The following is a 9959-nucleotide window of genomic DNA, read 5'->3' as shown; positions in this document are numbered from 1 at the left end:
GAAAAAAATATTTGTGGGCAAGGCTGCTTGGCAGTGTGGGCATCGAATCTGCTAGTGGCATTTATTGCATGAATTCATGGGACCCAAAAAAGATGCCGTGCCTGGAATTGCTGAAAACCTTCCTTGGCGTCTTATCGTATGCATACCATGCTCTTTATGCCTCCAATCATTTCTCTAGCCAAGCCTTTTGTTGAGTAACCTGCCTTTTTAATGTCATATAACTGACAGTTCTGGAGGCTTTTTTGCATGGGTCAAGATGATTTTTATTGCTGGGGGCGGGGGGTGGTGAGGGCAATACCATCTCAGCTGTTGCATTAAAGCAGTTACTCTTGCTGGTCTGTAATGTATTCGAGCAAATAGTGATAGGTATAGCATATATAGTTAGGTTATCTGTGAATGATAAATTACAGAAATGTCTTCTAAATTCTTATTCTTCTAATTCTGTAATTACAGAAATCATAGAAACTGTAGAAAATAAAGTACATGTTTCATTACATGAAAATACTTTCTGCTGTAGCAGGGGAAAAAAACACTAAGAAACGTGAAAGGAAGATATTGGCGTGAGCTGCTTATGCGATGTTGTGTGGCAGTTGCATTATTTCCACCAAAGCTTCTCACAGAGTGAGGAAAATACACTTGGCTTTAGGATTCAGGAAAATCACTACAGGAAAGACGCCCTGCTCCTCTCATCTTCAAAGAGCTGGATTTGGATACTACTTTTAAGGAAAACAAGTTCTGGTGAGTGTCCTCCTTAGTCTAATTGTCACAGAACGGTCAGGGTGTAGCCTGCGTGGTGGGTGGTTCCTCAGAGGGTCACCGGACCAAACAGATGCCGGGATGCGGCGGTGACGAGGGTGACCGCAATGGTGTAAGGTTCCTTGTAGGAACAGCCCCCAGGGATGGTCACGCAGGTGCGTGCCTCCGCTAAACCTGGGCTGTGTTTACATTTGCCACGAATGCCTCTCCTTTTCACGGAGGGGTAGAGGGAGGAAATGCTTTTGTTTCCTTGTTTTAATGGTTGTAGTCACCACGCTGAAGGCCAGCGGAGCACACTGAGAGATGCTGAAGTTGGTAGCTGACAGCAACGGCTCAGGACTGCGAGCAAGCAAGTTCTTCACACTTGGAAAGCTGTTAGGGTGGGATCCAGCTTTCTCTCTGTTGCTGCCAAGTATCACTTCAGACGCTGCAGGGTACCCGCTTGGCCTAAAGCTGCTGCTCCGGATGGTCTTGAGTCTGCCAGCCCCACGCAGGTGTCTCATATAGTCTACAACACCTCAGATGAGTTCAGTCCATGAATCCCACCTGCTTCCACAAGGGACTGGCAATTGTAACAAGGGGTTTGATGGATCTTGAAACGCCATCGTGCACGAGAAATCACAAAATCATGAGATTGGCTTAAATGGTCTGATGGTTAAAACCCCTGTTCTTCTCTGTAGGTATTTGGAGTACATTCAGCTTGTATATTTAAGCTTTTTCTCTCCTACCATGATGCGTAGAAGTGTTTTTTGTGTCACCTAACATGCCCATGGAGGTAACTAACTCATGGAGGTAAAGTTAAAGAGCAGCTCCTAAAATTCTGGAGAAAGTCATGAAAATTGACAACAAGAATTCAAGATGCTCTTATCTCTTACCATATTATAATGAGGACTGAAGAAATATGGTAACCCTTTGGCATGTAATAGAATTTCTTCAGACTTAATCTTCACGTGGGCTTTATTCAATTATTATTATGCCAATGAAGGGGTGATGTTATCAGTATAACTTAGTCTGAATGCAATTGCAATGGGATGGACTGTCCCTGTATGCAAATAAATCGTTCTGTTTAAATGTTTCATGTGAAACGATTGTACCCTACTCTATCCAATGGAGTTATGTTGCTTTAATTTCTCTGTCTGTAAGGCTTGATAACAAGCTGTCCTTGGACAGGCATTAGATAGAGCCTACACATTCATTTCCAAGTTTAAGATAAATGGTGAAAGGCAAGAGTCCTGTTTCGTGTCCTTCCTCAAGCCAAATGTGCTCTAAAGGAAAGCTACATAAGCGAGTACAAGTAAATGAGGATTCACGTGGAAAAAAAGTGGTCAGCCTTGAGCAGATTTCAGTAGGCTTTCTAACTGCAGGATGTGATAGAAAGCATTTTCCCTTTCTAGTGACCTTAAAAGTGATTACTTTATACCCATTCTAGAGGAAATAAATGAGGTTGAACACTTCTAATAGAGAATCGGTGCCCTCCTCCGTGAGTGTGAACTTTCCAAGACCAGTCGCTGGAGAAGTCCCTGGGCTGATGGCACTGTCCATTCCTCAGCTGTCATCTCGCAGTCCGTGGCAAGTGCTTATGGGCGGCAGCAGAAGCACACTGGCAACTCCTCCTCTAGCCTGTGGACTTTTCATTTTATTTCCTTTTGATTGGATGATTGGAGAGGCTGAACTTCAAGTCCAATTTTATTTGGAGTTGCAGGTATGTATAGGGATTTTTGTTTGGGTTTTCTTTTTTCCCCCAACTTACTTGTTAGATTGATCACGCATCCTTTGTATCTTTTAAGGGCCAGGCTACTTATATTTCAAGTTTGCTTCAGTCATCTTTAAATGCACATTTCAGATGTGCTCTTTTGTCATCTAGATCAGTTCCTCTTACTCTTCACAGAACTTACTCTGCAGCAAGGTATTTCAAATATTCTGCTTTATGAAATGCAATCTAAAAAATAATTTATAACAACATACAGATCCTCCTAGAAGCTATGCTAAGGCACATGGAGGACAGGGAGGTGATTTGAGACAGCCAACATGGCTTCACCAAGGGCAAGTCTAGCCTGACCAACCTAGTGGCCTTCTATGATGGAGTGACTGAATCAGTGGACAAGGGAAGAGCTACGGATGTCATCTATCTGGACTTCTGCAAGGCCTTTGACATGACCCCCCACAACATCCTTCTCTCTAAATTGGAGAGAGATGGATTTGATGCGTGGACTGTTTGGTGGATGAGGAACTGGTTGGATGGTTGCATCCAGAGGGTAGTGGTCGACGGCTCAGTGTCCAGATGGAGATCAGTGACAAGTGGTGTCCCTCAGGGGTCCATACTAAGACCAGTGCTGTTTAATATCTTCATCAGTGACATAGACAGTGGGATCGAGTGCAGCCTCAGCAAGTTTGCAGATGACACCAAGCTGAGTGGTGCAGTTGACACGCCTGAGGGACAGGATGCCATCCAGAGGGACCTGGACAAGCTTGAGAAGTGGCCCCATGTGAACCTCATGAGGTTCAACAAGGCCAAGTGCAGGGTCCTGCACCTGACCCGGGGCAACCCCCGGTATCAATACAGACTGGGGGATGAAGGGATCGAGAGCAGCCCTGCAGAGAAGGACTTGGGGGTACTGGTGGATGAAAAGCTGGACATGAGCTGACAATGTGCCCTCACAGCCCAGAAAGCCAACCATATCCTGGGCTGCATCAAAAGAAGCGTGGCCAGCAGGTCGAGGGAGGTGATTCTGCCCCTCTACTCTGCTCTGGTGAGACCCCACCTGGAGTCTGCGTCCAGCTCTGGAGCCCTCAGCACAGGAAAGACATGGACCTGTTGGAGTGGGTCCAGAGGAGGGCCACAAAAATAGTCAGAGGGATGGAACACCTCTCCTATGAGGAAAGGCTGAGAGAGCTGGGGTTGTTCAGCCTGGAGAAGAGAAGGCTCTGGGGAGACCTCATTGCAGCCTTGCAGTACTTAAAACAGGGCTTATAAGAAAGATAGGGACAGACTTTTTAGCAAGGCCTGTTGCGATAGGACAAGGGGTAGTGGTTTTAAACTAAAAGAGGGTAGATTTAGACTAGATATAAGGAAGAAACTTTTTACGACGAAGGTGGTGAAACACTGGAACAGGTTGCCCAGAGAGGTGGTCGATGCCCCATCCCTGGCAACATTCAAGGTCAGGTTGGACGGGGCTCTGAGCAACCTGATCTAGTTGAAGATGTCCCTGCTCATTGCAGGGGGTTGGACTAGATGGCCTTTAAAGGTCCCTTCCAACCAAACCGTTCTATCATTCTATACAGAGAGCCTATAAGGCAAATGGAACCGAATTACATCAAATTGTCAGCCAGCTCCACGCTTCCTTACTTGGAGCCACTCTATTTGCCAGATGTAGCACAGTATTTATATGGATTGCCTGAACAGTGGTAATAGTTTTCTTCTGAGCATCCTCTTCTGTGTGCAGGCAGAACAGAAGTATGCTTTTACCACACAAAATTCAGGCCTTTTGCATTCAGCCCCAGGCTTCCTGTGTAAGCAAATGCAGAGAGCGACCAAGGCTTTGCCAGAGGGCAACAACATTCAACTTCTAGGCAGGATTGCCTCTTCTGGAGCCTTCCTAGCCCGGTTCCCTGTGGAGATGCCTTGGGTGACCCCCTCCTCTGTTGAGCTGGGGCATACGGCAAGGTGCTGTGCACCCCTGTTCCTGGAGAGCCAGATCTTTCTTGCTCTGGCTTTCACCTGAGCTTCTTCTGAGCATATGTGCACCATGGGAACCCCATGCCACCTGCCAGCTTCTGCACCTTTATTTTTGTCTGAGGGTGGTTGTTTTTTAAAAGCATCTTGTTCCTCTTTTCTTCCTTTCGTTCTAGAAATGACGTAGGCTTTTTTACCATCATGTGGTTGAGGAGCACATTTCGGTCCTTGCACCATCGCAGCGCTTTAACGGGTCATTTAGGCCCATTTAGTTGCAATGAATTGATTTCTCTTGCCAGCACAGATTGAGCATGCTGCCTGAAAGGCGAGGAGATGATTTGTAAGTGACCTGTTCTGCAGTAATCAAATACCTTTCCCCACTGCTACACATGCACATTAATACAAATCCTTTACTGCTTAGAGAAACTTCAGGGGGAAAATGTCCTCTTGCTACTTATGAGGAGTTTTAATCTGTGCACAGAGGCTTTTATCTTCACCCACTGGATTCTGTTGGCCTTCCTTAGGAGACCCTTGGATCCAAAATAAGAGCCATGCTGCTCTTGACCACGCAGAGAAGTTCCTCGCAAGCTTATGAAAGCCTGTGTGAGTCACTTCCAGTGGGACTGACCAGATGGTCTTCATTTTCATAACTAAAGCAGGAAACCACAACAGTCTGAGCATTTAAAGCATCATTTAATTACAGATTTGCTTTCCGTGGAAGGTAGAGTGGTCTAAACCTTCCTGGAGAGGATCCGACTTCCATGCAGGCAGTGCCTCGCCTGCTCTGTCCAATGTTTTAAGGTCAGGGAGAAGACGGAGAGGGCAGGCTGCAATCCAGGCTGACTGCAAACAAACCTCGCTTCAGCACTAGAAGCAGCTCTCTGCTTACAATTATTTGGCCAGAGAAGTTTTCCAGTCTTTCACAGTGAATGCTGTTCACAGGAAAGATTTTGATGAGAGCTCACGAGTATGGTAGAAACCCAATGGAAAGCAGAAGGTGTAGAGCAGTGAGGGGACATCGTACGGCAAGGGGCCGGTGGGGATTCCTTTTCAAGTGGAAACCAAATGTGGCATAATTATTCTCTATTTGCCTCTCACCTCCGTCTACATCAGATGTTTACTGTAAAAGATGTTTCACCACTTCTTGGTGGAAAGGACTTTTTTTGGACCTGGCATTTGGGAGTTTTATGTCCTTTCTTGTTTGTTTCCTCTCCCTTTGCTTTTATTTTAGCCATATACAGATAATCCTCTGTGATACGAGACCAGCCTTCAGGCTTTGGTGAATGCAGCAGATACATTCCTCTTCAGGAGTAATTATCAGAGGACCTGCTTTCAAATCCAAGTTTCCTGTGCAATATAATTATTCCTATTTAAATAAAGGACTCCGGCAGTGCTACTCAGCAGCACCTCTCTATACAAAGTGATGGTTGTTTCCTCCTGACACAGCTTTCTTTCTGCTCTTCTCAGAAAATGACTCTGTTAGAATCAAACGTTAGCCCGTCAAAGTGCCTAAAATCAATCATCATTTTATATTCAATGGAATCCTTACTTTTTTAAAAATATCACAATGAAACTGCTCTATTTTACTTCCCTTCATTGTTACTATTATTACCTCACGAATACTGCAGAGAGAAACAGCTGCCTCTCCTTTATTTTTTAGCTTCTTTCTAAGGCGTAGCTGGATGTGGCTTCATGCTCCAGGAGTCCATACACTTGAGCCAATTTGCAATAAAACTGATAAAGAAAACGCCCCTGATAAGGTGTGGCATTTATAGAACTTGGATTTAGTTTGCTCAGTGATGGAAACATGTCCCAAGGTGAATTTTATCTAGAAACGCGTGTAGCAGTGTCGCGGTGTCAGGAGCTCCCGTTAACAGGGCTGATGCCCACCGAACCAGCCGGAGGTTGTGGTGGGCTCCGCAGCAGCGAGACCTCCGGCAGCTGGGCTTCCCTGGGATTAGAAACTTATTACTGGAGCTGGATGTGCAGCTGAAGGGAGTAAACGTGGGCTGGGTTACTTGAGCATGGTATCAGGATAAGCTAGTGTGTGGGTTCCTGGAGACTGCCCGTGTGCTGGTGCCCTGCAGGAGCTGTGGGTAGCTGCTCTGCAGTGAAAAGTGCCATGGCTGTTGGAAATGGAAGCAAGCATCTCATCTTTTTAAGCGTAATGACTTTTTTTCAGGATCCCAAGGGGTCTGTCTGTGGCAATCAGCACATGGATAACCAGGCTGGCCGTGAACAAGGCATTGAAGGTCTCCTCAGGCGCCTGAGTAAAAGAGAGCAGCTTTGTCCACCAGCCAAATTACTGGATTTACTATAGGAACGTCCTACAGCCTCCTGGCAGAGCTGGAGGCAACGGAAGGGCCCAGAGGAGAGGACTCAGAGGCACGGCGTGGGGATGTGTCTTCATCCCGAGCAGTCCGGCACATCCCCGTGGCAGAATCCTCACGGCCTCACCTGCTACCCTGTTCCTGCACATGCAAAATAATATCACTGTTCAAAATAAACCCCAAAGTCCCCTAACCTTTGGCATCAGCAGTAGCAGGAGCCCTCTGAGAAGCTAGTAACTGTGAAGAAGGAAAGTCTGTGGCCTCTACAGTAAGTCCTGTTGGCTTCTCGTTGGGATTTCTTCTGCCAAATCTCTGGCGGATGCCAGCGCTGGCTGCCCTGGAGCCATCCCCTTTTGCCACGTTTACTTCTTGCAAAACATGGGGGAATTGGAGCACATGCAAAGACAGAAATGTAGAAAAGTCTATTTTTACCACACTTGGAAAACACCCTTGTGAGGGACCTGGGGTTTTACAGGGCCTGTTCAGCCAGCCGGGTTATGAGGGAGTCTCCTCAGCTGCAGCCCCTTAAGGAGCCTGAGGCTATTTTTAATTCAGTAAAATTAAGAAGGCTGGGAGCCTGGGAGGTTGATTAGCTCCCAATGGGGCACCTACAGACCTTGGAGGCAGCTGAGGGGAGCCGAGGCTTGCCTGTAACGCGCCTGCCTGTTTCTGCCCCGAGCTTCCCTTGGCTGTCGATGGCACCTGCTCCGCTACTGTCACTGGCAGCCAAGGTGCTGCCGAAGCTCCTGCCCCTTCAGAAGAGAGACCTGGATGGATCTGTGTGCCTTAGGCCCTCCACCCTGCAACCGTCCTGCTAACTTAATGCTGCTGACACAGGCTCATGTCTTCAGCTGTTCACCCACCTCCAACCAAGCCCCCCAGCAAAAGCTCCTCAGCCCTTCCCGGCGTCCCTCCAGACGCCTTCCCCGCACCGGCACGAGACACAGGGCTTGGCTCGCTGCGTCTTTCCCATGTTAGGAAAAGCCCAAGACCCTTTTAGAGCATTTTGTACCCGTTTAGGGGTGAACTTTGAGTATGTTTTGATAAGAACACAGCTGGAGGCTTATGATGATCGCAGCCTGCAGCTATGCCTGCTGGTACGGCAAACCTGCTGCGCCTGCCGCGGGGAGGAATTGCTCTGTGCTCCGCTGCCGGGAGCAGCCCTGGCACCTCGCAGACCGCTGCCTTTTTCCTCTGGATAAAGCTCGGATTGGCACCTTTCGCCAATCCTCAGTTCCCAAGGGCTGGGTTCATCACTGCCTCTTTTATCTCAGGGGAAAAAAAAAATGATTTAAAAATCCCGTTCCTCAGGCACTTAAATTCCTAACAATTTAGCTTGCCCACTTTTGTCCCTGTGTGTCCATCTACCCACCCGCTGCAGACGGGCACAACTGCACAGGTAGAGCTGGTGGGGACCTACCACTGAATTTGCTTCGGCCTCACGGGAATGAAGCATCCGTGTGGGCGCAAGGGGAGTGCTGCAGCACCGCAGGAGCAGCACCTCGCCCCTGCGGCTTTAGCCTCTGGGGGACGCGAACGTTGTTGCTGTCGTTCCTCTCTTCTCCACCTATTTCCGTGTCACTCCAGCGGCAAGTGAGGGGCTTGGAGGAACAAAGTTTTCTTGCCCTGCCAGAGGTTCCCCAGGAGAAGGGTTTGCCCCTCAGTACTGGAAAGCTCTGCCACTGCCTCTTTTGGCTACAAAAAAAGTGCATTTTGTTTAGCATGGCAGTGAGGAGACAGCTTCTCTCTTCAGCACTTTCCTCATCTGCAAGACGAAAATGGCAAGACCCCAGTGGGGGTTTTGCTGGGGAGAAGTGCAGAGCTGCTGAAGGCTCCCTTCTCTCCTCTGCTGCTTCACGCGATGCTGCTTAAATCAAGGAGCGACACGTAAGCACGGAGCCAGGACTGGACCAAAAGCGTTATTTATTTTGAGCCTGGCAGGTTGAAAGCTCTGGTATTTATACAGTGGTCCTGCAAATCCCAGCGGTCATCTCCTCGGGTCACATAAACCAACACAGCTTTAAGATATTGGAGTTTATGCCAATTTATAGCAGCTGAGGCTCTGGGTGAAGGTTTTCAAGGCCATGGAAAATACTGCAGCTAAAACCGTTCTTGCTCTTTAATTTCCTTTACGTGTTGTTAAATAGACGTTTCTTGCTCTGATCAAATGGCTCTGTGTAACAATATATCCGCATCAGAGGCAACCCATTTCTTAGGCACTAGCTAAAATACCAAAATACAGGAAATAAAAAAGTGCAAAGGGAGTTGTAAATAGTCTGTTTAACCAAAACATACTGCTTTGTCTTTTCTTTGGAAATGGGGGTGTGTGTGTGTGAACTATATTATCATAATTTTTATCCAGATAGCTATCTAATTTAGAACATGAGAAAATATTATTTCCTGCTCAAACAGGCAAAAATTAACCACTCTCTAAACAATTCTTGATCATGACCAGGTATAAATAAAACTCAGTGGGGTTTGAGCTTGTTTACACACACAGACACACGCACGCACGCACACTACACTTACATGTATATACACACAGGTACTTAGATAATATATGCAAATTGAATTATCACTTTTTAAAATACAACACTGATTTTTTTTTTCCAGCATGCTTTTAATAATTTCAAAACTTTGCTTGTAAGAGTATTTTATGAAAAGCCAGACCTTAACTAGACATGTGGTGGCTGACTTGTGTAGATAAGAGAACATTTCAGGGCTACAGTGACCAGTAACTTTTGCTGCTCGTATATCCCTCTGTGTAAAGAAAAATATAAGGTTATCTGACAGAAATGTATTTTCTCTAAAACAGGCGTGGGGCATGCCAGCACAGCGGTTACACGTACAACCACAGTTAACACACATATGCACCCACCCCACCTTCAAAGGAGATGGATCTCCAGTACCCAGTGAGTATAGCCCTGTGGGGAGCAGGGGGACGCACGCTTACCCCCCCGGACACACGCGCCAGGCTGCATGGCCGCAGTCCCAGACGTGCAGTAAGCCCCAGCGTGAACTGCAGCTATACCTACACCACAGTGGAGACGTGTAGGTACAGTGCTGTTCTGGATATATCGCCATCTGACATGTAGCGCATTCATTCGTGGCTGATCTGGAGCTACTACTGGCTTGGTTTCTCTTCCTCCCATGTTAAACTGCAGCTATTTCTTCTTGTAAAGAATTATTTTGGAGACCTA

Source organism: Mycteria americana, chromosome 1 (assembly GCF_035582795.1).
Source record: "Mycteria americana isolate JAX WOST 10 ecotype Jacksonville Zoo and Gardens chromosome 1, USCA_MyAme_1.0, whole genome shotgun sequence".
NCBI classification, from domain to species: domain Eukaryota; kingdom Metazoa; phylum Chordata; class Aves; order Ciconiiformes; family Ciconiidae; genus Mycteria; species Mycteria americana.
Note: the sequence above shows the minus strand (reverse complement) of the source record.